General features: G+C 54.4%; 23 non-coding genes across 23 annotated transcripts; all 23 read left to right on the forward strand.

Moving 5' to 3' along the window:
• Positions 1-9: 9 nt before the first annotated feature.
• On the forward strand, positions 10-125 carry LOC138563742 (U5 spliceosomal RNA). The gene has a single exon (XR_011299720.1). It is a non-coding gene; the product is annotated as a U5 spliceosomal RNA (small nuclear RNA).
• Positions 126-895: 770 nt separating this feature from the next.
• LOC138563744 (U5 spliceosomal RNA) lies at positions 896-1,011 on the forward strand. The gene has a single exon (XR_011299721.1). It is a non-coding gene; the product is annotated as a U5 spliceosomal RNA (small nuclear RNA).
• Positions 1,012-1,816: 805 nt separating this feature from the next.
• Positions 1,817-1,932, forward strand: LOC138563746 (U5 spliceosomal RNA). Its single transcript, XR_011299723.1, has one exon. It is a non-coding gene; the product is annotated as a U5 spliceosomal RNA (small nuclear RNA).
• Positions 1,933-2,737: 805 nt separating this feature from the next.
• Positions 2,738-2,853, forward strand: LOC138563747 (U5 spliceosomal RNA). Its single transcript, XR_011299724.1, has one exon. It is a non-coding gene; the product is annotated as a U5 spliceosomal RNA (small nuclear RNA).
• Positions 2,854-3,629: 776 nt separating this feature from the next.
• LOC138565042 (U5 spliceosomal RNA) lies at positions 3,630-3,745 on the forward strand. Its single transcript, XR_011300963.1, has one exon. It is a non-coding gene; the product is annotated as a U5 spliceosomal RNA (small nuclear RNA).
• A 799-nt stretch (positions 3,746-4,544) lies between these two features.
• On the forward strand, positions 4,545-4,660 carry LOC138563748 (U5 spliceosomal RNA). The gene has a single exon (XR_011299725.1). It is a non-coding gene; the product is annotated as a U5 spliceosomal RNA (small nuclear RNA).
• A 776-nt stretch (positions 4,661-5,436) lies between these two features.
• Positions 5,437-5,552, forward strand: LOC138565043 (U5 spliceosomal RNA). The gene has a single exon (XR_011300964.1). It is a non-coding gene; the product is annotated as a U5 spliceosomal RNA (small nuclear RNA).
• A 799-nt stretch (positions 5,553-6,351) lies between these two features.
• Positions 6,352-6,467, forward strand: LOC138563749 (U5 spliceosomal RNA). Its single transcript, XR_011299727.1, has one exon. It is a non-coding gene; the product is annotated as a U5 spliceosomal RNA (small nuclear RNA).
• A 792-nt stretch (positions 6,468-7,259) lies between these two features.
• Positions 7,260-7,375, forward strand: LOC138563750 (U5 spliceosomal RNA). The gene has a single exon (XR_011299728.1). It is a non-coding gene; the product is annotated as a U5 spliceosomal RNA (small nuclear RNA).
• A 776-nt stretch (positions 7,376-8,151) lies between these two features.
• On the forward strand, positions 8,152-8,267 carry LOC138565044 (U5 spliceosomal RNA). Its single transcript, XR_011300965.1, has one exon. It is a non-coding gene; the product is annotated as a U5 spliceosomal RNA (small nuclear RNA).
• A 799-nt stretch (positions 8,268-9,066) lies between these two features.
• On the forward strand, positions 9,067-9,182 carry LOC138563751 (U5 spliceosomal RNA). The gene has a single exon (XR_011299729.1). It is a non-coding gene; the product is annotated as a U5 spliceosomal RNA (small nuclear RNA).
• A 776-nt stretch (positions 9,183-9,958) lies between these two features.
• Positions 9,959-10,074, forward strand: LOC138563752 (U5 spliceosomal RNA). The gene has a single exon (XR_011299730.1). It is a non-coding gene; the product is annotated as a U5 spliceosomal RNA (small nuclear RNA).
• Positions 10,075-10,879: 805 nt separating this feature from the next.
• On the forward strand, positions 10,880-10,995 carry LOC138563753 (U5 spliceosomal RNA). Its single transcript, XR_011299731.1, has one exon. It is a non-coding gene; the product is annotated as a U5 spliceosomal RNA (small nuclear RNA).
• Positions 10,996-11,771: 776 nt separating this feature from the next.
• On the forward strand, positions 11,772-11,887 carry LOC138563755 (U5 spliceosomal RNA). The gene has a single exon (XR_011299732.1). It is a non-coding gene; the product is annotated as a U5 spliceosomal RNA (small nuclear RNA).
• Positions 11,888-12,679: 792 nt separating this feature from the next.
• Positions 12,680-12,795, forward strand: LOC138563756 (U5 spliceosomal RNA). The gene has a single exon (XR_011299733.1). It is a non-coding gene; the product is annotated as a U5 spliceosomal RNA (small nuclear RNA).
• A 776-nt stretch (positions 12,796-13,571) lies between these two features.
• On the forward strand, positions 13,572-13,687 carry LOC138563758 (U5 spliceosomal RNA). The gene has a single exon (XR_011299735.1). It is a non-coding gene; the product is annotated as a U5 spliceosomal RNA (small nuclear RNA).
• An 805-nt stretch (positions 13,688-14,492) lies between these two features.
• LOC138563759 (U5 spliceosomal RNA) lies at positions 14,493-14,608 on the forward strand. The gene has a single exon (XR_011299736.1). It is a non-coding gene; the product is annotated as a U5 spliceosomal RNA (small nuclear RNA).
• Positions 14,609-15,384: 776 nt separating this feature from the next.
• On the forward strand, positions 15,385-15,500 carry LOC138563760 (U5 spliceosomal RNA). The gene has a single exon (XR_011299737.1). It is a non-coding gene; the product is annotated as a U5 spliceosomal RNA (small nuclear RNA).
• A 776-nt stretch (positions 15,501-16,276) lies between these two features.
• Positions 16,277-16,392, forward strand: LOC138565045 (U5 spliceosomal RNA). The gene has a single exon (XR_011300966.1). It is a non-coding gene; the product is annotated as a U5 spliceosomal RNA (small nuclear RNA).
• A 799-nt stretch (positions 16,393-17,191) lies between these two features.
• LOC138563761 (U5 spliceosomal RNA) lies at positions 17,192-17,307 on the forward strand. The gene has a single exon (XR_011299738.1). It is a non-coding gene; the product is annotated as a U5 spliceosomal RNA (small nuclear RNA).
• Positions 17,308-18,099: 792 nt separating this feature from the next.
• Positions 18,100-18,215, forward strand: LOC138563762 (U5 spliceosomal RNA). The gene has a single exon (XR_011299739.1). It is a non-coding gene; the product is annotated as a U5 spliceosomal RNA (small nuclear RNA).
• Positions 18,216-18,991: 776 nt separating this feature from the next.
• LOC138563763 (U5 spliceosomal RNA) lies at positions 18,992-19,107 on the forward strand. Its single transcript, XR_011299740.1, has one exon. It is a non-coding gene; the product is annotated as a U5 spliceosomal RNA (small nuclear RNA).
• Positions 19,108-19,912: 805 nt separating this feature from the next.
• On the forward strand, positions 19,913-20,028 carry LOC138563764 (U5 spliceosomal RNA). The gene has a single exon (XR_011299741.1). It is a non-coding gene; the product is annotated as a U5 spliceosomal RNA (small nuclear RNA).
• Positions 20,029-20,126: the final 98 nt, after the last annotated feature.

Below are 20,126 nucleotides of genomic sequence, written 5' to 3' on the forward strand. Positions count from 1 at the left end.
CTAGAGCGCATACTCTGGTTTCTCTTCAAACCGAATAAATCTTTCGCCTTTTACTAAAGATTTCCGTGGAGAGGAACATTAAAGAGTTTCACTCAATTTTTTGAAGCCCTGCCAAGTGCAGGGTTACCTATGCTGGTTAAAAAGAAACAGAGCAAATGAAAGCGCAAAGCCTGCTTTTCAGCTGTTGGCTTGCACCCCCCAGCTGTCAGTCAGCCTTTGCAGGGGTCCTCGCAGCACAGCCAGGCTGATGCTTTGCAGTGGTAGCCAGAGGGGGGAGCCTTTAGCTAATGCTTGCTGCTGTCGCCACCTGCTGGTGAGCCAGCAGAGGCTGGCTCCAAGCTAGCATCCAGGAGGATATGGCCCCAGTGGGCAGGGGTTTGGGCCCGGGCCCCGATCGGCTGACGAACGCCTGACAAACGCCGTTCTTTGCCCGCTGGCAGCCCAGGAGGCCCAGCACCCGTGCAAGACAGGGTGAGGGCGGAAAATGATCCCTGTGTCCTGAGAAAGGAGAGAGCGGGCTGCTTCTTCAACATCCTGGGGGAGGAGCCCCATCTCTGGGGCCCAAAAGAAAATCTCACGCCTGCCTCCCAGAAGCCCTAGACCTTATGTAAACGAGGGGAGTCCTCAGGCAAAGGCAGACTCTGCCTGCCTTTTGGCCAATGTCACATGGCCTGCGGTCTGGAGAAATTTGCATACCCACAATCCCCTGCCAGGTTTCATGACTTTGGATGGGATTGCTTGCAAATAAAGTCATTCTGCCACGGGTTCGGAGCCCGATAGCATTCTCCATTCGCTTCATCTCAAAAAGCGTCATCGTGTGCACTGCTTCACTAAGTCACCCTGAGCTAGTGAGGTGTTGCATTTTTTGCGGCCGCAGTCGGGGCCACTAGAGCGCATACTCTGGTTTCTCTTCAAACCGAATAAATCTTTCGCCTTTTACTAAAGATTTCCGTGGAGAGGAACATTAAAGAGTTTCACTCAATTTTTTGAAGCCCTGCCAAGTGCAGGGTTACCTATGCTGGTTAAAAAAAAAAAGAAACAGAGCAAATGAAAGCGCAAAGCCTGCTTTTCAGCTGTTGGCTTGCACCCCCCAGCTGTCAGTCAGCCTTTGCAGGGGTCCTCGCAGCACAGCCAGGCTGATGCCTTGCAGTGGTAGCCAGAGGGGGGAGCCTTTAGCTAATGCTTGCTGCTGTTGCCACCTGCTGGTGAGCCAGCAGAGGCTGGCTCCAAGCTAGCATCCAGGAGGATATGGCCCCAGTGGGCAGGGGTTTGGGCCCGGGCCCCGATCGGCTGACGAACGCCTGACAAACGCCGTCCTTTGCCCGGCGGGCTTTGCCCTGGCGGGCAAAAGAACCTGGCAGCCCAGGAGGCCCAGCACCCGTGCAAGACAGGGTGAGGGCGGAAAATGACCCCTGTGTCCTGAGAAAGGAGAGAGCGGGCTGCTTTTTCAACATCCTGGGGGAGGAGCCCCATCTCTGGGGCCCAAAAGAAAATCTCACGCCTGCCTCCCAGAAGCCCTAGACCTTATGTAAACGAGGGGAGTCCTCAGGCAAAGGCAGACTCTGCCTGCCTTTTGGCCAATGTCACATGGCCTGCGGTCTGGAGAAATTTGCATACCCACAATCCCCTGCCAGGTTTCATGACTTTGGATGGGATTGCTTGCAAATAAAGTCATTCTGCCACGGGTTCGGAGCCCGATAGCATTCTCCATTCGCTTCATCTCAAAAAGCGTCATCGTGTGCACTGCTTCACTAAGTCACCCTGAGCTAGTGAGGTGTTGCATTTTTTGCGGCCGCAGTCGGGGCCACTAGAGCGCATACTCTGGTTTCTCTTCAAACCGAATAAATCTTTCGCCTTTTACTAAAGATTTCCGTGGAGAGGAACATTAAAGAGTTTCACTCAATTTTTTGAAGCCCTGCCAAGTGCAGGGTTACCTATGCTGGTTAAAAAAAAAAAGAAACAGAGCAAATGAAAGCGCAAAGCCTGCTTTTCAGCTGTTGGCTTGCACCCCCCAGCTGTCAGTCAGCCTTTGCAGGGGTCCTCGCAGCACAGCCAGGCTGATGCTTTGCAGTGGTAGCCAGAGGGGGGAGCCTTTAGCTAATGCTTGCTGCTGTCGCCACCTGCTGGTGAGCCAGCAGAGGCTGGCTCCAAGCTAGCATCCAGGAGGATATGGCCCCAGTGGGCAGGGGTTTGGGCCCGGGCCCCGATCGGCTGACGAACGCCTGACAAACGCCGTCCTTTGCCCGGCGGGCTTTGCCCTGGCGGGCAAAAGAACCTGGCAGCCCAGGAGGCCCAGCACCCGTGCAAGACAGGGTGAGGGCGGAAAATGACCCCTGTGTCCTGAGAAAGGAGAGAGCGGGCTGCTTTTTCAACATCCTGGGGGAGGAGCCCCATCTCTGGGGCCCAAAAGAAAATCTCACGCCTGCCTCCCAGAAGCCCTAGACCTTATGTAAACGAGGGGAGTCCTCAGGCAAAGGCAGACTCTGCCTGCCTTTTGGCCAATGTCACATGGCCTGCGGTCTGGAGAAATTTGCATACCCACAATCCCCTGCCAGGTTTCATGACTTTGGATGGGATTGCTTGCAAATAAAGTCATTCTGCCACGGGTTCGGAGCCCGATAGCATTCTCCATTCGCTTCATCTCAAAAAGCGTCATCGTGTGCACTGCTTCACTAAGTCACCCTGAGCTAGTGAGGTGTTGCATTTTTTGCGGCCGCAGTCGGGGCCACTAGAGCGCATACTCTGGTTTCTCTTCAAACCGAATAAATCTTTCGCCTTTTACTAAAGATTTCCGTGGAGAGGAACATTAAAGAGTTTCACTCAATTTTTTGAAGCCCTGCCAAGTGCAGGGTTACCTATGCTGGTTAAAAAAAAAAAGAAACAGAGCAAATGAAAGCGCAAAGCCTGCTTTTCAGCTGTTGGCTTGCACCCCCCAGCTGTCAGTCAGCCTTTGCAGGGGTCCTTGCAGCACAGCCAGGCTGATGCCTTGCAGTGGTAGCCAGAGGGGGGAGCCTTTAGCTAATGCTTGCTGCTGTCGCCACCTGCTGGTGAGCCAGCAGAGGCTGGCTCCAAGCTAGCATCCAGGAGGATATGGCCCCAGTGGGCAGGGGTTTGGGCCCGGGCCCCGATCGGCTGACGAACGCCTGACAAACGCCGTCCTTTGCCCGCTGGCAGCCCAGGAGGCCCAGCACCCGTGCAAGACAGGGTGAGGGCGGAAAATGACCCCTGTGTCCTGAGAAAGGAGAGAGCGGGCTGCTTCTTCAACATCCTGGGGGAGGAGCCCCATCTCTGGGGCCCAAAAGAAAATCTCACGCCTGCCTCCCAGAAGCCCTAGACCTTATGTAAACGAGGGGAGTCCTCAAGCAAAAGCAGACTCTGCCTGCCTTTTGGCCAATGTTACATGGCCTGCGGTCTGGAGAAATTTGCATACCCACAATCCCCTGCCAGGTTTCATGACTTTGGATGGGATTGCTTGCAAATAAAGTCATTCTGCCACGGGTTCGGAGCCCGATGGCATTCTCCATTCGCTTCATCTCAAAAAGCGTCATCGTGTGCACTGCTTCACTAAGTCACCCTGAGCTAGTGAGGTGTTGCATTTTTTGCGGCCGCAGTCGGGGCCACTAGAGCGCATACTCTGGTTTCTCTTCAAACCGAATAAATCTTTCGCCTTTTACTAAAGATTTCCGTGGAGAGGAACATTAAAGAGTTTCACTCAATGTTTTGAAGCCCTGCCAAGTGCAGGGTTACCTATGCTGGTTAAAAAGAAACAGAGCAAATGAAAGCGCAAAGCCTGCTTTTCAGCTGTTGGCTTGCACCCCCCAGCTGTCAGTCAGCCTTTGCAGGGGTCCTCGCAGCACAGCCAGGCTGATGCCTTGCAGTGGTAGCCAGAGGGGGGAGCCTTTAGCTAATGCTTGCTGCTGTCGCCACCTGCTGGTGAGCCAGCAGAGGCTGGCTCCAAGCTAGCATCCAGGAGGATATGGCCCCAGTGGGCAGGGGTTTGGGCCCGGGCCCCGATCGCCTGACAAACGCCTGACAAACGCCGTCCTTTGCCCGGCGGGCTTTGCCCTGGCGGGCAAAAGAACCTGGCAGCCCAGGAGGCCCAGCACCCGTGCAAGACAGGGTGAGGGCGGAAAATGACCCCTGTGTCCTGAGAAAGGAGAGAGCGGGCTGCTTTTTCAACATCCTGGGGGAGGAGCCCCATCTCTGGGGCCCAAAAGAAAATCTCACGCCTGCCTCCCAGAAGCCCTAGACCTTATGTAAACGAGGGGAGTCCTCAGGCAAAGGCAGACTCTGCCTGCCTTTTGGCCAATGTCACATGGCCTGCGGTCTGGAGAAATTTGCATACCCACAATCCCCTGCCAGGTTTCATGACTTTGGATGGGATTGCTTGCAAATAAAGTCATTCTGCCATGGGTTCGGAGCCCGATAGCATTCTCCATTCGCTTCATCTCAAAAAGCGTCATCGTGTGCACTGCTTCACTAAGTCACCCTGAGCTAGTGAGGTGTTGCATTTTTTGCGGCCGCAGTCGGGGCCACTAGAGCGCATACTCTGGTTTCTCTTCAAACCGAATAAATCTTTCGCCTTTTACTAAAGATTTCCGTGGAGAGGAACATTAAAGAGTTTCACTCAATTTTTTGAAGCCCTGCCAAGTGCAGGGTTACCTATGCTGGTTAAAAAAAAAAAGAAACAGAGCAAATGAAAGCGCAAAGCCTGCTTTTCAGCTGTTGGCTTGCACCCCCCAGCTGTCAGTCAGCCTTTGCAGGGGTCCTTGCAGCACAGCCAGGCTGATGCCTTGCAGTGGTAGCCAGAGGGGGGAGCCTTTAGCTAATGCTTGCTGCTGTCGCCACCTGCTGGTGAGCCAGCAGAGGCTGGCTCCAAGCTAGCATCCAGGAGGATATGGCCCCAGTGGGCAGGGGTTTGGGCCCGGGCCCCGATCGGCTGACGAACGCCTGACAAACGCCGTCCTTTGCCCGCTGGCAGCCCAGGAGGCCCAGCACCCGTGCAAGACAGGGTGAGGGCGGAAAATGACCCCTGTGTCCTGAGAAAGGAGAGAGCGGGCTGCTTCTTCAACATCCTGGGGGAGGAGCCCCATCTCTGGGGCCCAAAAGAAAATCTCACGCCTGCCTCCCAGAAGCCCTAGACCTTATGTAAACGAGGGGAGTCCTCAAGCAAAAGCAGACTCTGCCTGCCTTTTGGCCAATGTTACATGGCCTGCGGTCTGGAGAAATTTGCATACCCACAATCCCCTGCCAGGTTTCATGACTTTGGATGGGATTGCTTGCAAATAAAGTCATTCTGCCACGGGTTCGGAGCCCGATGGCATTCTCCATTCGCTTCATCTCAAAAAGCGTCATCGTGTGCACTGCTTCACTAAGTCACCCTGAGCTAGTGAGGTGTTGCATTTTTTGCGGCCGCAGTCGGGGCCACTAGAGCGCATACTCTGGTTTCTCTTCAAACCGAATAAATCTTTCGCCTTTTACTAAAGATTTCCGTGGAGAGGAACATTAAAGAGTTTCACTCAATGTTTTGAAGCCCTGCCAAGTGCAGGGTTACCTATGCTGGTTAAAAAGAAACAGAGCAAATGAAAGCGCAAAGCCTGCTTTTCAGCTGTTGGCTTGCACCCCCCAGCTGTCAGTCAGCCTTTGCAGGGGTCCTCGCAGCACAGCCAGGCTGATGCCTTGCAGTGGTAGCCAGAGGGGGGAGCCTTTAGCTAATGCTTGCTGCTGTCGCCACCTGCTGGTGAGCCAGCAGAGGCTGGCTCCAAGCTAGCATCCAGGAGGATATGGCCCCAGTGGGCAGGGGTTTGGGCCCGGGCCCCGATCGCCTGACAAACGCCTGACAAACGCCGTCCTTTGCCCGGCGGGCTTTGCCCTGGCGGGCAAAAGAACCTGGCAGCCCAGGAGGCCCAGCACCCGTGCAAGACAGGGTGAGGGCGGAAAATGACCCCTGTGTCCTGAGAAAGGAGAGAGCGGGCTGCTTTTTCAACATCCTGGGGGAGGAGCCCCATCTCTGGGGCCCAAAAGAAAATCTCACGCCTGCCTCCCAGAAGCCCTAGACCTTATGTAAACGAGGGGAGTCCTCAGGCAAAGGCAGACTCTGCCTGCCTTTTGGCCAATGTCACATGGCCTGCGGTCTGGAGAAATTTGCATACCCACAATCCCCTGCCAGGTTTCATGACTTTGGATGGGATTGCTTGCAAATAAAGTCATTCTGCCATGGGTTCGGAGCCCGATAGCATTCTCCATTCGCTTCATCTCAAAAAGCGTCATCGTGTGCACTGCTTCACTAAGTCACCCTGAGCTAGTGAGGTGTTGCATTTTTTGCGGCCGCAGTCGGGGCCACTAGAGCGCATACTCTGGTTTCTCTTCAAACCGAATAAATCTTTCGCCTTTTACTAAAGATTTCCGTGGAGAGGAACATTAAAGAGTTTCACTCAATTTTTTGAAGCCCTGCCAAGTGCAGGGTTACCTATGCTGGTTAAAAAAAAAAAGAAACAGAGCAAATAAAAGCGCAAAGCCTGCTTTTCAGCTGTTGGCTTGCACCCCCCAGCTGTCAGTCAGCCTTTGCAGGGGTCCTCGCAGCACAGCCAGGCTGATGCCTTGCAGTGGTAGCCAGAGGGGGGAGCCTTTAGCTAATGCTTGCTGCTGTTGCCACCTGCTGGTGAGCCAGCAGAGGCTGGCTCCAAGCTAGCATCCAGGAGGATATGGCCCCAGTGGGCAGGGGTTTGGGCCCGGGACGAACGCCTGACAAACGCCGTCCTTTGCCCGGCGGGCTTTGCCCTGGCGGGCAAAAGAACCTGGCAGCCCAGGAGGCCCAGCACCCGTGCAAGACAGGGTGAGGGCGGAAAATGACCCCTGTGTCCTGAGAAAGGAGAGAGCGGGCTGCTTTTTCAACATCCTGGGGGAGGAGCCCCATCTCTGGGGCCCAAAAGAAAATCTCACGCCTGCCTCCCAGAAGCCCTAGACCTTATGTAAACGAGGGGAGTCCTCAGGCAAAGGCAGACTCTGCCTGCCTTTTGGCCAATGTCACATGGCCTGCGGTCTGGAGAAATTTGCATACCCACAATCCCCTGCCAGGTTTCATGACTTTGGATGGGATTGCTTGCAAATAAAGTCATTCTGCCACGGGTTCGGAGCCCGATAGCATTCTCCATTCGCTTCATCTCAAAAAGCGTCATCGTGTGCACTGCTTCACTAAGTCACCCTGAGCTAGTGAGGTGTTGCATTTTTTGCGGCCGCAGTCGGGGCCACTAGAGCGCATACTCTGGTTTCTCTTCAAACCGAATAAATCTTTCGCCTTTTACTAAAGATTTCCGTGGAGAGGAACATTAAAGAGTTTCACTCAATTTTTTGAAGCCCTGCCAAGTGCAGGGTTACCTATGCTGGTTAAAAAAAAAAAGAAACAGAGCAAATGAAAGCGCAAAGCCTGCTTTTCAGCTGTTGGCTTGCACCCCCCAGCTGTCAGTCAGCCTTTGCAGGGGTCCTTGCAGCACAGCCAGGCTGATGCCTTGCAGTGGTAGCCAGAGGGGGGAGCCTTTAGCTAATGCTTGCTGCTGTCGCCACCTGCTGGTGAGCCAGCAGAGGCTGGCTCCAAGCTAGCATCCAGGAGGATATGGCCCCAGTGGGCAGGGGTTTGGGCCCGGGCCCCGATCGGCTGACGAACGCCTGACAAACGCCGTCCTTTGCCCGCTGGCAGCCCAGGAGGCCCAGCACCCGTGCAAGACAGGGTGAGGGCGGAAAATGACCCCTGTGTCCTGAGAAAGGAGAGAGCGGGCTGCTTCTTCAACATCCTGGGGGAGGAGCCCCATCTCTGGGGCCCAAAAGAAAATCTCACGCCTGCCTCCCAGAAGCCCTAGACCTTATGTAAACGAGGGGAGTCCTCAAGCAAAAGCAGACTCTGCCTGCCTTTTGGCCAATGTTACATGGCCTGCGGTCTGGAGAAATTTGCATACCCACAATCCCCTGCCAGGTTTCATGACTTTGGATGGGATTGCTTGCAAATAAAGTCATTCTGCCACGGGTTCGGAGCCCGATGGCATTCTCCATTCGCTTCATCTCAAAAAGCGTCATCGTGTGCACTGCTTCACTAAGTCACCCTGAGCTAGTGAGGTGTTGCATTTTTTGCGGCCGCAGTCGGGGCCACTAGAGCGCATACTCTGGTTTCTCTTCAAACCGAATAAATCTTTCGCCTTTTACTAAAGATTTCCGTGGAGAGGAACATTAAAGAGTTTCACTCAATGTTTTGAAGCCCTGCCAAGTGCAGGGTTACCTATGCTGGTTAAAAAGAAACAGAGCAAATGAAAGCGCAAAGCCTGCTTTTCAGCTGTTGGCTTGCACCCCCCAGCTGTCAGTCAGCCTTTGCAGGGGTCCTCGCAGCACAGCCAGGCTGATGCCTTGCAGTGGTAGCCAGAGGGGGGAGCCTTTAGCTAATGCTTGCTGCTGTCGCCACCTGCTGGTGAGCCAGCAGAGGCTGGCTCCAAGCTAGCATCCAGGAGGATATGGCCCCAGTGGGCAGGGGTTTGGGCCCGGGCCCCGATCGCCTGACAAACGCCTGACAAACGCCGTCCTTTGCCCGGCGGGCTTTGCCCTGGCGGGCAAAAGAACCTGGCAGCCCAGGAGGCCCAGCACCCGTGCAAGACAGGGTGAGGGCGGAAAATGACCCCTGTGTCCTGAGAAAGGAGAGAGCGGGCTGCTTTTTCAACATCCTGGGGGAGGAGCCCCATCTCTGGGGCCCAAAAGAAAATCTCACGCCTGCCTCCCAGAAGCCCTAGACCTTATGTAAACGAGGGGAGTCCTCAGGCAAAGGCAGACTCTGCCTGCCTTTTGGCCAATGTCACATGGCCTGCGGTCTGGAGAAATTTGCATACCCACAATCCCCTGCCAGGTTTCATGACTTTGGATGGGATTGCTTGCAAATAAAGTCATTCTGCCACGGGTTCGGAGCCCGATAGCATTCTCCATTCGCTTCATCTCAAAAAGCGTCATCGTGTGCACTGCTTCACTAAGTCACCCTGAGCTAGTGAGGTGTTGCATTTTTTGCGGCCGCAGTCGGGGCCACTAGAGCGCATACTCTGGTTTCTCTTCAAACCGAATAAATCTTTCGCCTTTTACTAAAGATTTCCGTGGAGAGGAACATTAAAGAGTTTCACTCAATTTTTTGAAGCCCTGCCAAGTGCAGGGTTACCTATGCTGGTTAAAAAAAAAAAGAAACAGAGCAAATGAAAGCGCAAAGCCTGCTTTTCAGCTGTTGGCTTGCACCCCCCAGCTGTCAGTCAGCCTTTGCAGGGGTCCTCGCAGCACAGCCAGGCTGATGCTTTGCAGTGGTAGCCAGAGGGGGGAGCCTTTAGCTAATGCTTGCTGCTGTCGCCACCTGCTGGTGAGCCAGCAGAGGCTGGCTCCAAGCTAGCATCCAGGAGGATATGGCCCCAGTGGGCAGGGGTTTGGGCCCGGGCCCCGATCGGCTGACGAACGCCTGACAAACGCCGTTCTTTGCCCGCTGGCAGCCCAGGAGGCCCAGCACCCGTGCAAGACAGGGTGAGGGCGGAAAATGATCCCTGTGTCCTGAGAAAGGAGAGAGCGGGCTGCTTCTTCAACATCCTGGGGGAGGAGCCCCATCTCTGGGGCCCAAAAGAAAATCTCACGCCTGCCTCCCAGAAGCCCTAGACCTTATGTAAACGAGGGGAGTCCTCAGGCAAAGGCAGACTCTGCCTGCCTTTTGGCCAATGTCACATGGCCTGCGGTCTGGAGAAATTTGCATACCCACAATCCCCTGCCAGGTTTCATGACTTTGGATGGGATTGCTTGCAAATAAAGTCATTCTGCCACGGGTTCGGAGCCCGATAGCATTCTCCATTCGCTTCATCTCAAAAAGCGTCATCGTGTGCACTGCTTCACTAAGTCACCCTGAGCTAGTGAGGTGTTGCATTTTTTGCGGCCGCAGTCGGGGCCACTAGAGCGCATACTCTGGTTTCTCTTCAAACCGAATAAATCTTTCGCCTTTTACTAAAGATTTCCGTGGAGAGGAACATTAAAGAGTTTCACTCAATTTTTTGAAGCCCTGCCAAGTGCAGGGTTACCTATGCTGGTTAAAAAAAAAAAGAAACAGAGCAAATGAAAGCGCAAAGCCTGCTTTTCAGCTGTTGGCTTGCACCCCCCAGCTGTCAGTCAGCCTTTGCAGGGGTCCTCGCAGCACAGCCAGGCTGATGCCTTGCAGTGGTAGCCAGAGGGGGGAGCCTTTAGCTAATGCTTGCTGCTGTTGCCACCTGCTGGTGAGCCAGCAGAGGCTGGCTCCAAGCTAGCATCCAGGAGGATATGGCCCCAGTGGGCAGGGGTTTGGGCCCGGGCCCCGATCGGCTGACGAACGCCTGACAAACGCCGTCCTTTGCCCGGCGGGCTTTGCCCTGGCGGGCAAAAGAACCTGGCAGCCCAGGAGGCCCAGCACCCGTGCAAGACAGGGTGAGGGCGGAAAATGACCCCTGTGTCCTGAGAAAGGAGAGAGCGGGCTGCTTTTTCAACATCCTGGGGGAGGAGCCCCATCTCTGGGGCCCAAAAGAAAATCTCACGCCTGCCTCCCAGAAGCCCTAGACCTTATGTAAACGAGGGGAGTCCTCAGGCAAAGGCAGACTCTGCCTGCCTTTTGGCCAATGTCACATGGCCTGCGGTCTGGAGAAATTTGCATACCCACAATCCCCTGCCAGGTTTCATGACTTTGGATGGGATTGCTTGCAAATAAAGTCATTCTGCCACGGGTTCGGAGCCCGATAGCATTCTCCATTCGCTTCATCTCAAAAAGCGTCATCGTGTGCACTGCTTCACTAAGTCACCCTGAGCTAGTGAGGTGTTGCATTTTTTGCGGCCGCAGTCGGGGCCACTAGAGCGCATACTCTGGTTTCTCTTCAAACCGAATAAATCTTTCGCCTTTTACTAAAGATTTCCGTGGAGAGGAACATTAAAGAGTTTCACTCAATTTTTTGAAGCCCTGCCAAGTGCAGGGTTACCTATGCTGGTTAAAAAAAAAAAGAAACAGAGCAAATGAAAGCGCAAAGCCTGCTTTTCAGCTGTTGGCTTGCACCCCCCAGCTGTCAGTCAGCCTTTGCAGGGGTCCTCGCAGCACAGCCAGGCTGATGCTTTGCAGTGGTAGCCAGAGGGGGGAGCCTTTAGCTAATGCTTGCTGCTGTCGCCACCTGCTGGTGAGCCAGCAGAGGCTGGCTCCAAGCTAGCATCCAGGAGGATATGGCCCCAGTGGGCAGGGGTTTGGGCCCGGGCCCCGATCGGCTGACGAACGCCTGACAAACGCCGTTCTTTGCCCGCTGGCAGCCCAGGAGGCCCAGCACCCGTGCAAGACAGGGTGAGGGCGGAAAATGATCCCTGTGTCCTGAGAAAGGAGAGAGCGGGCTGCTTCTTCAACATCCTGGGGGAGGAGCCCCATCTCTGGGGCCCAAAAGAAAATCTCACGCCTGCCTCCCAGAAGCCCTAGACCTTATGTAAACGAGGGGAGTCCTCAGGCAAAGGCAGACTCTGCCTGCCTTTTGGCCAATGTCACATGGCCTGCGGTCTGGAGAAATTTGCATACCCACAATCCCCTGCCAGGTTTCATGACTTTGGATGGGATTGCTTGCAAATAAAGTCATTCTGCCATGGGTTCGGAGCCCGATAGCATTCTCCATTCGCTTCATCTCAAAAAGCGTCATCGTGTGCACTGCTTCACTAAGTCACCCTGAGCTAGTGAGGTGTTGCATTTTTTGCGGCCGCAGTCGGGGCCACTAGAGCGCATACTCTGGTTTCTCTTCAAACCGAATAAATCTTTCGCCTTTTACTAAAGATTTCCGTGGAGAGGAACATTAAAGAGTTTCACTCAATTTTTTGAAGCCCTGCCAAGTGCAGGGTTACCTATGCTGGTTAAAAAAAAAAAGAAACAGAGCAAATAAAAGCGCAAAGCCTGCTTTTCAGCTGTTGGCTTGCACCCCCCAGCTGTCAGTCAGCCTTTGCAGGGGTCCTCGCAGCACAGCCAGGCTGATGCCTTGCAGTGGTAGCCAGAGGGGGGAGCCTTTAGCTAATGCTTGCTGCTGTTGCCACCTGCTGGTGAGCCAGCAGAGGCTGGCTCCAAGCTAGCATCCAGGAGGATATGGCCCCAGTGGGCAGGGGTTTGGGCCCGGGACGAACGCCTGACAAACGCCGTCCTTTGCCCGGCGGGCTTTGCCCTGGCGGGCAAAAGAACCTGGCAGCCCAGGAGGCCCAGCACCCGTGCAAGACAGGGTGAGGGCGGAAAATGACCCCTGTGTCCTGAGAAAGGAGAGAGCGGGCTGCTTTTTCAACATCCTGGGGGAGGAGCCCCATCTCTGGGGCCCAAAAGAAAATCTCACGCCTGCCTCCCAGAAGCCCTAGACCTTATGTAAACGAGGGGAGTCCTCAGGCAAAGGCAGACTCTGCCTGCCTTTTGGCCAATGTCACATGGCCTGCGGTCTGGAGAAATTTGCATACCCACAATCCCCTGCCAGGTTTCATGACTTTGGATGGGATTGCTTGCAAATAAAGTCATTCTGCCACGGGTTCGGAGCCCGATAGCATTCTCCATTCGCTTCATCTCAAAAAGCGTCATCGTGTGCACTGCTTCACTAAGTCACCCTGAGCTAGTGAGGTGTTGCATTTTTTGCGGCCGCAGTCGGGGCCACTAGAGCGCATACTCTGGTTTCTCTTCAAACCGAATAAATCTTTCGCCTTTTACTAAAGATTTCCGTGGAGAGGAACATTAAAGAGTTTCACTCAATTTTTTGAAGCCCTGCCAAGTGCAGGGTTACCTATGCTGGTTAAAAAAAAAAAGAAACAGAGCAAATGAAAGCGCAAAGCCTGCTTTTCAGCTGTTGGCTTGCACCCCCCAGCTGTCAGTCAGCCTTTGCAGGGGTCCTCGCAGCACAGCCAGGCTGATGCTTTGCAGTGGTAGCCAGAGGGGGGAGCCTTTAGCTAATGCTTGCTGCTGTCGCCACCTGCTGGTGAGCCAGCAGAGGCTGGCTCCAAGCTAGCATCCAGGAGGATATGGCCCCAGTGGGCAGGGGTTTGGGCCCGGGCCCCGATCGGCTGACGAACGCCTGACAAACGCCGTTCTTTGCCCGCTGGCAGCCCAGGAGGCCCAGCACCCGTGCAAGACAGGGTGAGGGCGGAAAATGATCCCTGTGTCCTGAGAAAGGAGAGAGCGGGCTGCTTCTTCAACATCCTGGGGGAGGAGCCCCATCTCTGGGGCCCAAAAGAAAATCTCACGCCTGCCTCCCAGAAGCCCTAGACCTTATGTAAACGAGGGGAGTCCTCAGGCAAAGGCAGACTCTGCCTGCCTTTTGGCCAATGTCACATGGCCTGCGGTCTGGAGAAATTTGCATACCCACAATCCCCTGCCAGGTTTCATGACTTTGGATGGGATTGCTTGCAAATAAAGTCATTCTGCCACGGGTTCGGAGCCCGATAGCATTCTCCATTCGCTTCATCTCAAAAAGCGTCATCGTGTGCACTGCTTCACTAAGTCACCCTGAGCTAGTGAGGTGTTGCATTTTTTGCGGCCGCAGTCGGGGCCACTAGAGCGCATACTCTGGTTTCTCTTCAAACCGAATAAATCTTTCGCCTTTTACTAAAGATTTCCGTGGAGAGGAACATTAAAGAGTTTCACTCAATTTTTTGAAGCCCTGCCAAGTGCAGGGTTACCTATGCTGGTTAAAAAAAAAAAGAAACAGAGCAAATGAAAGCGCAAAGCCTGCTTTTCAGCTGTTGGCTTGCACCCCCCAGCTGTCAGTCAGCCTTTGCAGGGGTCCTCGCAGCACAGCCAGGCTGATGCCTTGCAGTGGTAGCCAGAGGGGGGAGCCTTTAGCTAATGCTTGCTGCTGTTGCCACCTGCTGGTGAGCCAGCAGAGGCTGGCTCCAAGCTAGCATCCAGGAGGATATGGCCCCAGTGGGCAGGGGTTTGGGCCCGGGCCCCGATCGGCTGACGAACGCCTGACAAACGCCGTCCTTTGCCCGGCGGGCTTTGCCCTGGCGGGCAAAAGAACCTGGCAGCCCAGGAGGCCCAGCACCCGTGCAAGACAGGGTGAGGGCGGAAAATGACCCCTGTGTCCTGAGAAAGGAGAGAGCGGGCTGCTTTTTCAACATCCTGGGGGAGGAGCCCCATCTATGGGGCCCAAAAGAAAATCTCACGCCTGCCTCCCAGAAGCCCTAGACCTTATGTAAACGAGGGGAGTCCTCAGGCAAAGGCAGACTCTGCCTGCCTTTTGGCCAATGTCACATGGCCTGCGGTCTGGAGAAATTTGCATACCCACAATCCCCTGCCAGGTTTCATGACTTTGGATGGGATTGCTTGCAAATAAAGTCATTCTGCCACGGGTTCGGAGCCCGATAGCATTCTCCATTCGCTTCATCTCAAAAAGCGTCATCGTGTGCACTGCTTCACTAAGTCACCCTGAGCTAGTGAGGTGTTGCATTTTTTGCGGCCGCAGTCGGGGCCACTAGAGCGCATACTCTGGTTTCTCTTCAAACCGAATAAATCTTTCGCCTTTTACTAAAGATTTCCGTGGAGAGGAACATTAAAGAGTTTCACTCAATTTTTTGAAGCCCTGCCAAGTGCAGGGTTACCTATGCTGGTTAAAAAAAAAAAGAAACAGAGCAAATGAAAGCGCAAAGCCTGCTTTTCAGCTGTTGGCTTGCACCCCCCAGCTGTCAGTCAGCCTTTGCAGGGGTCGTCGCAGCACAGCCAGGCTGATGCTTTGCAGTGGTAGCCAGAGGGGGGAGCCTTTAGCTAATGCTTGCTGCTGTCGCCACCTGCTGGTGAGCCAGCAGAGGCTGGCTCCAAGCTAGCATCCAGGAGGATATGGCCCCAGTGGGCAGGGGTTTGGGCCCGGGCCCCGATCGGCTGACGAACGCCTGACAAACGCCGTTCTTTGCCCGCTGGCAGCCCAGGAGGCCCAGCACCCGTGCAAGACAGGGTGAGGGCGGAAAATGATCCCTGTGTCCTGAGAAAGGAGAGAGCGGGCTGCTTCTTCAACATCCTGGGGGAGGAGCCCCATCTCTGGGGCCCAAAAGAAAATCTCACGCCTGCCTCCCAGAAGCCCTAGACCTTATGTAAACGAGGGGAGTCCTCAGGCAAAGGCAGACTCTGCCTGCCTTTTGGCCAATGTCACATGGCCTGCGGTCTGGAGAAATTTGCATACCCACAATCCCCTGCCAGGTTTCATGACTTTGGATGGGATTGCTTGCAAATAAAGTCATTCTGCCACGGGTTCGGAGCCCGATAGCATTCTCCATTCGCTTCATCTCAAAAAGCGTCATCGTGTGCACTGCTTCACTAAGTCACCCTGAGCTAGTGAGGTGTTGCATTTTTTGCGGCCGCAGTCGGGGCCACTAGAGCGCATACTCTGGTTTCTCTTCAAACCGAATAAATCTTTCGCCTTTTACTAAAGATTTCCGTGGAGAGGAACATTAAAGAGTTTCACTCAATTTTTTGAAGCCCTGCCAAGTGCAGGGTTACCTATGCTGGTTAAAAAAAAAAAGAAACAGAGCAAATGAAAGCGCAAAGCCTGCTTTTCAGCTGTTGGCTTGCACCCCCCAGCTGTCAGTCAGCCTTTGCAGGGGTCCTTGCAGCACAGCCAGGCTGATGCCTTGCAGTGGTAGCCAGAGGGGGGAGCCTTTAGCTAATGCTTGCTGCTGTCGCCACCTGCTGGTGAGCCAGCAGAGGCTGGCTCCAAGCTAGCATCCAGGAGGATATGGCCCCAGTGGGCAGGGGTTTGGGCCCGGGCCCCGATCGGCTGACGAACGCCTGACAAACGCCGTCCTTTGCCCGCTGGCAGCCCAGGAGGCCCAGCACCCGTGCAAGACAGGGTGAGGGCGGAAAATGACCCCTGTGTCCTGAGAAAGGAGAGAGCGGGCTGCTTCTTCAACATCCTGGGGGAGGAGCCCCATCTCTGGGGCCCAAAAGAAAATCTCACGCCTGCCTCCCAGAAGCCCTAGACCTTATGTAAACGAGGGGAGTCCTCAAGCAAAAGCAGACTCTGCCTGCCTTTTGGCCAATGTTACATGGCCTGCGGTCTGGAGAAATTTGCATACCCACAATCCCCTGCCAGGTTTCATGACTTTGGATGGGATTGCTTGCAAATAAAGTCATTCTGCCACGGGTTCGGAGCCCGATGGCATTCTCCATTCGCTTCATCTCAAAAAGCGTCATCGTGTGCACTGCTTCACTAAGTCACCCTGAGCTAGTGAGGTGTTGCATTTTTTGCGGCCGCAGTCGGGGCCACTAGAGCGCATACTCTGGTTTCTCTTCAAACCGAATAAATCTTTCGCCTTTTACTAAAGATTTCCGTGGAGAGGAACATTAAAGAGTTTCACTCAATGTTTTGAAGCCCTGCCAAGTGCAGGGTTACCTATGCTGGTTAAAAAGAAACAGAGCAAATGAAAGCGCAAAGCCTGCTTTTCAGCTGTTGGCTTGCACCCCCCAGCTGTCAGTCAGCCTTTGCAGGGGTCCTCGCAGCACAGCCAGGCTGATGCCTTGCAGTGGTAGCCAGAGGGGGGAGCCTTTAGCTAATGCTTGCTGCTGTCGCCACCTGCTGGTGAGCCAGCAGAGGCTGGCTCCAAGCTAGCATCCAGGAGGATATGGCCCCAGTGGGCAGGGGTTTGGGCCCGGGCCCCGATCGCCTGACAAACGCCTGACAAACGCCGTCCTTTGCCCGGCGGGCTTTGCCCTGGCGGGCAAAAGAACCTGGCAGCCCAGGAGGCCCAGCACCCGTGCAAGACAGGGTGAGGGCGGAAAATGACCCCTGTGTCCTGAGAAAGGAGAGAGCGGGCTGCTTTTTCAACATCCTGGGGGAGGAGCCCCATCTCTGGGGCCCAAAAGAAAATCTCACGCCTGCCTCCCAGAAGCCCTAGACCTTATGTAAACGAGGGGAGTCCTCAGGCAAAGGCAGACTCTGCCTGCCTTTTGGCCAATGTCACATGGCCTGCGGTCTGGAGAAATTTGCATACCCACAATCCCCTGCCAGGTTTCATGACTTTGGATGGGATTGCTTGCAAATAAAGTCATTCTGCCATGGGTTCGGAGCCCGATAGCATTCTCCATTCGCTTCATCTCAAAAAGCGTCATCGTGTGCACTGCTTCACTAAGTCACCCTGAGCTAGTGAGGTGTTGCATTTTTTGCGGCCGCAGTCGGGGCCACTAGAGCGCATACTCTGGTTTCTCTTCAAACCGAATAAATCTTTCGCCTTTTACTAAAGATTTCCGTGGAGAGGAACATTAAAGAGTTTCACTCAATTTTTTGAAGCCCTGCCAAGTGCAGGGTTACCTATGCTGGTTAAAAAAAAAAAGAAACAGAGCAAATAAAAGCGCAAAGCCTGCTTTTCAGCTGTTGGCTTGCACCCCCCAGCTGTCAGTCAGCCTTTGCAGGGGTCCTCGCAGCACAGCCAGGCTGATGCCTTGCAGTGGTAGCCAGAGGGGGGAGCCTTTAGCTAATGCTTGCTGCTGTTGCCACCTGCTGGTGAGCCAGCAGAGGCTGGCTCCAAGCTAGCATCCAGGAGGATATGGCCCCAGTGGGCAGGGGTTTGGGCCCGGGACGAACGCCTGACAAACGCCGTCCTTTGCCCGGCGGGCTTTGCCCTGGCGGGCAAAAGAACCTGGCAGCCCAGGAGGCCCAGCACCCGTGCAAGACAGGGTGAGGGCGGAAAATGACCCCTGTGTCCTGAGAAAGGAGAGAGCGGGCTGCTTTTTCAACATCCTGGGGGAGGAGCCCCATCTCTGGGGCCCAAAAGAAAATCTCACGCCTGCCTCCCAGAAGCCCTAGACCTTATGTAAACGAGGGGAGTCCTCAGGCAAAGGCAGACTCTGCCTGCCTTTTGGCCAATGTCACATGGCCTGCGGTCTGGAGAAATTTGCATACCCACAATCCCCTGCCAGGTTTCATGACTTTGGATGGGATTGCTTGCAAATAAAGTCATTCTGCCACGGGTTCGGAGCCCGATAGCATTCTCCATTCGCTTCATCTCAAAAAGCGTCATCGTGTGCACTGCTTCACTAAGTCACCCTGAGCTAGTGAGGTGTTGCATTTTTTGCGGCCGCAGTCGGGGCCACTAGAGCGCATACTCTGGTTTCTCTTCAAACCGAATAAATCTTTCGCCTTTTACTAAAGATTTCCGTGGAGAGGAACATTAAAGAGTTTCACTCAATTTTTTGAAGCCCTGCCAAGTGCAGGGTTACCTATGCTGGTTAAAAAAAAAAAGAAACAGAGCAAATGAAAGCGCAAAGCCTGCTTTTCAGCTGTTGGCTTGCACCCCCCAGCTGTCAGTCAGCCTTTGCAGGGGTCCTCGCAGCACAGCCAGGCTGATGCTTTGCAGTGGTAGCCAGAGGGGGGAGCCTTTAGCTAATGCTTGCTGCTGTCGCCACCTGCTGGTGAGCCAGCAGAGGCTGGCTCCAAGCTAGCATCCAGGAGGATATGGCCCCAGTGGGCAGGGGTTTGGGCCCGGGCCCCGATCGGCTGACGAACGCCTGACAAACGCCGTTCTTTGCCCGCTGGCAGCCCAGGAGGCCCAGCACCCGTGCAAGACAGGGTGAGGGCGGAAAATGATCCCTGTGTCCTGAGAAAGGAGAGAGCGGGCTGCTTCTTCAACATCCTGGGGGAGGAGCCCCATCTCTGGGGCCCAAAAGAAAATCTCACGCCTGCCTCCCAGAAGCCCTAGACCTTATGTAAACGAGGGGAGTCCTCAGGCAAAGGCAGACTCTGCCTGCCTTTTGGCCAATGTCACATGGCCTGCGGTCTGGAGAAATTTGCATACCCACAATCCCCTGCCAGGTTTCATGACTTTGGATGGGATTGCTTGCAAATAAAGTCATTCTGCCACGGGTTCGGAGCCCGATAGCATTCTCCATTCGCTTCATCTCAAAAAGCGTCATCGTGTGCACTGCTTCACTAAGTCACCCTGAGCTAGTGAGGTGTTGCATTTTTTGCGGCCGCAGTCGGGGCCACTAGAGCGCATACTCTGGTTTCTCTTCAAACCGAATAAATCTTTCGCCTTTTACTAAAGATTTCCGTGGAGAGGAACATTAAAGAGTTTCACTCAATTTTTTGAAGCCCTGCCAAGTGCAGGGTTACCTATGCTGGTTAAAAAAAAAAAGAAACAGAGCAAATAAAAGCGCAAAGCCTGCTTTTCAGCTGTTGGCTTGCACCCCCCAGCTGTCAGTCAGCCTTTGCAGGGGTCCTCGCAGCACAGCCAGGCTGATGCCTTGCAGTGGTAGCCAGAGGGGGGAGCCTTTAGCTAATGCTTGCTGCTGTTGCCACCTGCTGGTGAGCCAGCAGAGGCTGGCTCCAAGCTAGCATCCAGGAGGATATGGCCCCAGTGGGCAGGGGTTTGGGCCCGGGCCCCGATCGGCTGACGAACGCCTGACAAACGCCGTCCTTTGCCCGGCGGGCTTTGCCCTGGCGGGCAAAAGAACCTGGCAGCCCAGGAGGCCCAGCACCCGTGCAAGACAGGGTGAGGGCGGAAAATGACCCCTGTGTCCTGAGAAAGGAGAGAGCGGGCTGCTTTTTCAACATCCTGGGGGAGGAGCCCCATCTCTGGGGCCCAAAAGAAAATCTCACGCCTGCCTCCCAGAAGCCCTAGACCTTATGTAAACGAGGGGAGTCCTCAGGCAAAGGCAGACTCTGCCTGCCTTTTGGCCAATGTCACATGGCCTGCGGTCTGGAGAAATTTGCATACCCACAATCCCCTGCCAGGTTTCATGACTTTGGATGGGATTGCTTGCAAATAAAGTCATTCTGCCACGGGTTCGGAGCCCGATAGCATTCTCCATTCGCTTCATCTCAAAAAGCGTCATCGTGTGCACTGCTTCACTAAGTCACCCTGAGCTAGTGAGGTGTTGCATTTTTTGCGGCCGCAGTCGGGGCCACTAGAGCGCATACTCTGGTTTCTCTTCAAACCGAATAAATCTTTCGCCTTTTACTAAAGATTTCCGTGGAGAGGAACATTAAAGAGTTTCACTCAATTTTTTGAAGCCCTGCCAAGTGCAGGGTTACCTATGCTGGTTAAAAAAAAAAAGAAACAGAGCAAATGAAAGCGCAAAGCCTGCTTTTCAGCTGTTGGCTTGCACCCCCCAGCTGTCAGTCAGCCTT

The sequence above is a fragment of the Ambystoma mexicanum genome, chromosome 1q (genome assembly GCF_040938575.1).
Source record: "Ambystoma mexicanum isolate Mex_15411 chromosome 1q, UKY_AmexF1_1, whole genome shotgun sequence".
In the NCBI taxonomy this organism is placed as follows: Eukaryota; Metazoa; Chordata; class Amphibia; order Caudata; family Ambystomatidae; genus Ambystoma; species Ambystoma mexicanum.